Source organism: Vicugna pacos, chromosome 6, assembly GCF_048564905.1.
Source record: "Vicugna pacos chromosome 6, VicPac4, whole genome shotgun sequence".
NCBI lineage: Eukaryota > Metazoa > Chordata > Mammalia > Artiodactyla > Camelidae > Vicugna > Vicugna pacos.
Window position 1 is genome coordinate 17,087,715 of NC_132992.1, and position 5,852 is coordinate 17,093,566.

General features: G+C 40.9%; 1 pseudogene; it reads left to right on the top strand.

Moving 5' to 3' along the window:
- Window positions 1–1,861: 1,861 nt before the first annotated feature.
- On the top strand, window positions 1,862–1,992 carry LOC116278072 (U4 spliceosomal RNA; annotated as a pseudogene).
- Window positions 1,993–5,852: the final 3,860 nt, after the last annotated feature.

Genomic DNA, 5,852 nt, shown 5'->3' on the forward strand with positions numbered 1-5,852 from the left:
TAAGATTTTACATATAAGTGATATTATATGGTATTTTTCTTTCTTTTTCTGGCTTACTTCACTTAGAATGACTATCTCCAGGTCCATCCATGTTGCTGCAAAAGGCATTATTTGATTATTTTTTATGGCTGAGTAGTATTCCATTGTAGAAATATACCACAGCTTCTTTATCCAGTCATCTGTCCATGGACATTTAGGTTGTTTCCCTGTCTTGGCTATTGTAAGTAGTGCTGCTATGAACATTGGGGTGCATGTATCCATTGTTTTTGATACTTCTGATCATCCACTTGCAAGTGAAGAAACTGAGTTTCAGAGATCAACAGCTCGTAAGTGGTTGAATTAGGATTGAAATTCAAGTCTGTCTGCTCCAGAACCAGTGACTTTCTCCTATTCCAGATTGTGCCTGCATAACCAGGTTGTCTTTGTGTTTCTTCCAGGAAATAGTTGTGGTTCTTCCAGAAGATAGGCCTGATTTGCTTTTCGAACTCTTGGTTAGACTTGGGTCACCAGAGTAAGCCCAGTGGATCAAATTTTATCTTTGATCCAAAAATCACTGAGCTCATCAGATGGTATTAGCCTTTCAGAGACGTTCCTCCCTAATTTCATTATTTGCTTTACCCACAGACTGTCCTCACATGTGGTTTCAAGGGCAGGAGCACATATTAGAATTCTCATCTATCACATTCATCTACTGACTGACGCCTGAATTTCCTCACTTTGATCACCTCCATTGATGTGTTTGAAAAAAAAAATCATTAAAAACTTGGGAATAAGATTTTTTAAAAAGTGGACGAATGTCACCCTTTCATTGTTATGCTGAAGCATTGTTTAACAGATTCAACCAAGAATTATTTAATTATCCAGGGACGATAGCTGTGTGTGACTTTACTTTTTACTGTTAATTATAGGCTCAGACTCTGAAGTTACATGTTAACTTGTAGACCTTGTCTAGAATAGAGGGAAATAATTTTTGTCCAGTGGAAAAGATAACCCCAAAGGTTGTGGTTTTATGGCCCTGTAGAACATTACCCAGGTTGTCCCTAACTTGACAAACTTATTTTATAACACCTTCCCTGGTAGACTGTATAAACCTCCATTTCTCTAATCCCCTTATGAAAAAGCCTTACCATACTGCTGGTTCCATCCCTCTTTGATGAGTGGAATAAAATCTACTTAAAGGCAGTTACCACCAATTCCACTTTAAAATGTTATCAATTATTTGTCTCCGTGTAAATGAAGAATCTGGGGATAGATTTGGAGAAGTTGAAAGATGCGATATTTGGGATCTGAGGAAGATGAGGGAGAGGGTGCATGGGGGCAAGGGGACATTAGCTAAACTTCTCAGGACAGTTGTACCAGAATATTTTCATTTTTTCACTTAGTTCCTTTGTCCTTGGGCAGTGGCTAGTAGCATGGCTTGTTAGAAATAGGATTTACAAGGAATAATGACTAGGGAAGAGGTTGAAAAGCCAGTCAGGGCTAGCCGTGGTAAGGGATTGGAGTTTTAGCCTGTAAATCATGGGAGTCATTAAAGATTTCAATCCAGGAACTGATATGATCATATTTTTGAATTAGAAAGAAAGATAATTTTGATAAGAGTGTATTGGATGGGATGGGGTATAGCTCAAGTGGTAGAGTACATGCTTAGCATGCACAAGGTCCTGGGTTCAATCCCCAGTACCTCCTCTAAATATAAATAAACCTAACTTACCTTCCCCCCACTGCCAAAATAAAATAATAATTAAATAATGTAATAATAAATTTTTAAAAAGAGTGCATTGGATGGGTGGAGGGAGAGTCTCAGGGAGAGATGACCAGGGCTTGACCTGTATGTGATAAATGTGAATGGAAAGTTGAGTATAGCTTTGTGAGTGGCAGTATCGTAGCCAATGACGTTTATCCGAGGTGCGATTATTGCTAATTGAAAGTTGAGTATAAAATCAAATGGCAGTTCAAAGGTAGAACTGACAGATTTGGTGAGTGATGAGATGTAGGGCATGAAAGAGAGGGAGGAGTCTGAGATGATAGTTGGATGGATGGAAGGATGGCAATGATAATCAAGGTAGAAGCCTGTATTTTGGACCTGTTGAGTTTGAAGACTGTCAGAAATTTGCATCTGGAACTTATGAGTTTGGATTGCAAAGAAGATTTGAGGTTGAGCAGTTCCTTGGTTATGAATAGAAGCCATGGACATGTGCATGAGTGCTGAAGAAAAACATATTGTAAAACGTCTCTGCTACTTCACTGGCTAGGGGACAATTGCCTGGTTCACCAGAAAGCAGCCTCTTCATGCTACACCATGAACAGAGCTGCCCAATGAACAGTGAAAACTCCATGGCTTTTCAGAGCCATGAACAGTGTGCTGCCCAAGAACTTGGCAAAAAAATAGGCCTTCCCCACACTCGTTTTACTTTGTGGAAATGGAGGCTTAGGAAGGCAAAGTATCTTTCTCCAATGTGTGTTGCAGGAATGGGAGGTTAGACTGGAAGCACCTCTAGAGGTAAAGCTGCAGTCCTGACAAGCACACATGACCTGGCCCAAACTTCACACTCCTCTTGTATTCCTGTCCATCAACCAGCCTGGGAAGAGCAGAGCTGAGCATGGGACAACTTGTCTACCCGATTTTGTGCCCTGCCTCAGCCCTTGTTTTCTGCAGTGCTTTTACTTGACCTCCATGCCCTGTCTGTAGGTTCAACATTATTCCAGACTCTGCAAAAGGAGACAGTAGTTAATTCCCATGAATCCATCATCCAGCTCCAACAGTTATCAACATGCTGCCATCTTGCTTCATTTGTGCCCCATGCTCCCATCTTTTTCTGCCCTGCTAGATTATTTTAAAGTAAATGTCAATGATCACATCATTGCATCACTAAATACTTCCATATGTGTCTCTAAGAGATAAGGATTTTTTTGGGACATAATTTAGGGAAAAATTTAAGATGTTCTAGATCAGAATGTATGGGCTCAATCTCCACTCAGCCTTGCTGTTGTTTGTTCTGCTCCACCCTTGGACCTCTGTTCTGATAATGCCTATCTCATAATGATAGCCAGCAACATGTCACACACCCATTTATTTCTTACAGTGATGCTACATTATTACCTTTTGAATACAGGTGAAGAGCAACGGGGGCTCAGAGAGGTAGAGCAACTTGCCAAAAATGACATAGATGGTGTAAAAAGAAGAGTCAGGGACCAAAGCATTTCGAAAGGAAAACTTGTTTACCTTATAAGGATGTCCTGTAAGGGAGTCCAAGCTTTAGAAAGCTTAGCTCACAAAATGAGCAAGTCTCTCTTCGGTTTTAGCCTCAGGTTCTCTTTATGAGAAAGGAAAAACACAAAATTACCAAGATTACTGAGTTTGCACTTAGTCTACTCACGGTGGAAGAAGAGTGATTTTTCCTGTGATGATCACGCCTGCAGAGGCCATCACACATCTTCACTCATCAACATCGGTTAGGGAGTGTGTGAGTTACCAGAAAGGCTCACAATATCATTTATCTTGAGGACTAGAGTTGGATGGGGCAAACCTTTTCCCCATGTACTTGTTTACTTATTTATTCAGGTTGTTGTCATTGCTTCTTTTTAAATCTCAGGGTGCAAAATGCTTCTTTGCCCCTGATTCACAGCACTAAGTGTCTGTACTTGTTTCAATCTTAGCCACAAATTTAGCAGTTTAAACAACACAAATGTATTATTTTAACTTCCCATAAGTAAGTGTATCCACTGGCCACCAAAGTCCACATCTGTCCCAAATGCAAAATGCATTCCCCTCACCCCAGGGTCCCCCAACGTCTCAGCTTATTATAGCATCAAATCAAAGTCCAAAAGCTCATCAGCTCCAAAGTCTTAAATCTCATCATCAAATCAGGTATGAATGAAGCTCTGAGAATGATCCATCCTGGGGCACAGTTCCTTTCTATCTGTGGACCTGTGAAACTGAAGAAACAAGTTTATCAGCTCTCAAAAAATAGTGGTGGGAAAGGCATGCGATAACAGAGGTATTTCAGTTGAAAAAGGGAGAAAGTTGAAAGCAAAAAAAGAGTCATTTGTGGCCAGGATTTCTAAATCCAGCTGAGCAAATTCCAGTAGATTTCAAGGTCTGGGAATAATCCTTTGTGGCCTGTGACTCTGTTCCTTGGGCTCATGGTTCTGCCCCCTGTCATCCTTCTTTATTCATGAAGGGTAGCATGTGTTTGCAGCTGAGTAGTTTTATCAGCCTATTTCCAGCCTATAGAATTTTTGGAGTTTGACAACTTTCTTTCATTTTGGACTTCCTTTGTCCATTTCAGTGCAAGCTTGCATGACATTCTCAAGAAACTTGTGGGTCTCCCATGTACGTCATGGGGATTTACTCCATTAGACAAGAGGCTCTTTCCCATTGCCTATCTCTGCTTTTGGCATCTGTTGATATGGCTGAGAGAACAGGCCTTAAACTCTTCAGTTTGATTGAGGGTATTTTTGAGGCACATACTTAACCTGAGGACCTTTTGTAACTTTATTCTCTCTGACCTTTTGATCTTTCCAAGGTGTCACACCTGCAGCTTTTACTGTAGACCACACATTTCCACCAGTGAATCTTTTAATTTTAGCATTTTTGACATCCAGATACTCTGAGAGTTCTCAGAACGATCAAATTCTGTTTCTTTTTTGTTTAACAGTTCTTCCCTCAATTTATCTCTTTCCTCTTAACATTTTACTAAAAGCAGCAAGAAGAACTAGACTCACTTTCAACATTTTGCTTAGCAGTCTCCTCTGTTAAATGTCCAATTAGAGTTTTTACAAGTTCTACTTTCCACACAATTGCAGGACGCGATTCCACTGAGGTTTCTGCCACCATGTAATGAGGATCCTCTTTCCTCCAGTTTCTAATAACTTGGTTTCTAGTTTCTTCTGCGACCTCATAGGCAGTACCTTTAAAGTCTGTATTTCTACTAATAGTCCACTCAAAGAAATCTAGAGTTTGGTTTTTTTTTAAATCATTCTTCCAGGCACTGCCTGTTGCCCAGTCTGAAAGCCACTGCATATGCTGTGTGTGTTACAGTGGCACTCCACTCCTGGTACCAAAATATGCATTCATTTTCTGTTGCTGCCACAAGAGATTACCACCAACTTAGCTTAAACAACAGAAATTTACTATCTGACTACTCTGCACGTTAGAGCAGAAAAATCTGCCATGGGTCTCACCAGGCTAACGTCAAAGTCTTGGCAAGGCTGCATTACTCTCTGGAGGCTTTAGGAAATCATCCAGAGTTTTGGTCTTTGGTTTTACGCATTTGGGTTGTTACAGTTCAGTTCCTTGCAGCTGTAAGTCTAATATCCTTGTTTCCTTGTTGGTTGTCAGCTGAGGGCCTTTCCTAGCTTCCTTGACTCATGGCCAGCCTTCTCCTACTTAAAAGCCAACAACAGTAGGTTGAGTCCTTCTCATGTTTCCCATCTCTTCCTTTTTCTGTCTCAAATCAAATCCCCAGCTCTTACCACAGCTGGGAAGGATTCTTTGCTTTGAAGGCCTCATGTGATGAAATTGGGCCTACCCAGGTAATTCCCCCATTTCAGGATTTGTAATCTTACTCACATTGTGTGATGTTGTGATTTATAATAAGAAATATATATTTGGTCTTCATCCTCATTCTTGGCACAAAACTCCTAAAACCCATAGAATTTCCTAAATGATGTGAGCAACAAAGATGTCTTTTGTTATATGGATGAGGTGACTTTGGAAAGCACCTGAGGATGGGGGCTGGTTGCCAGGGGAGCCAACCATGTGATTAGAGGGTTGGAACTTTCAGTCCCACCCCCAGCCTCTAGGGAGGGGAGAAGGGCTGGAGGTTGGATAGACTGCCAGTGGCCAGTGA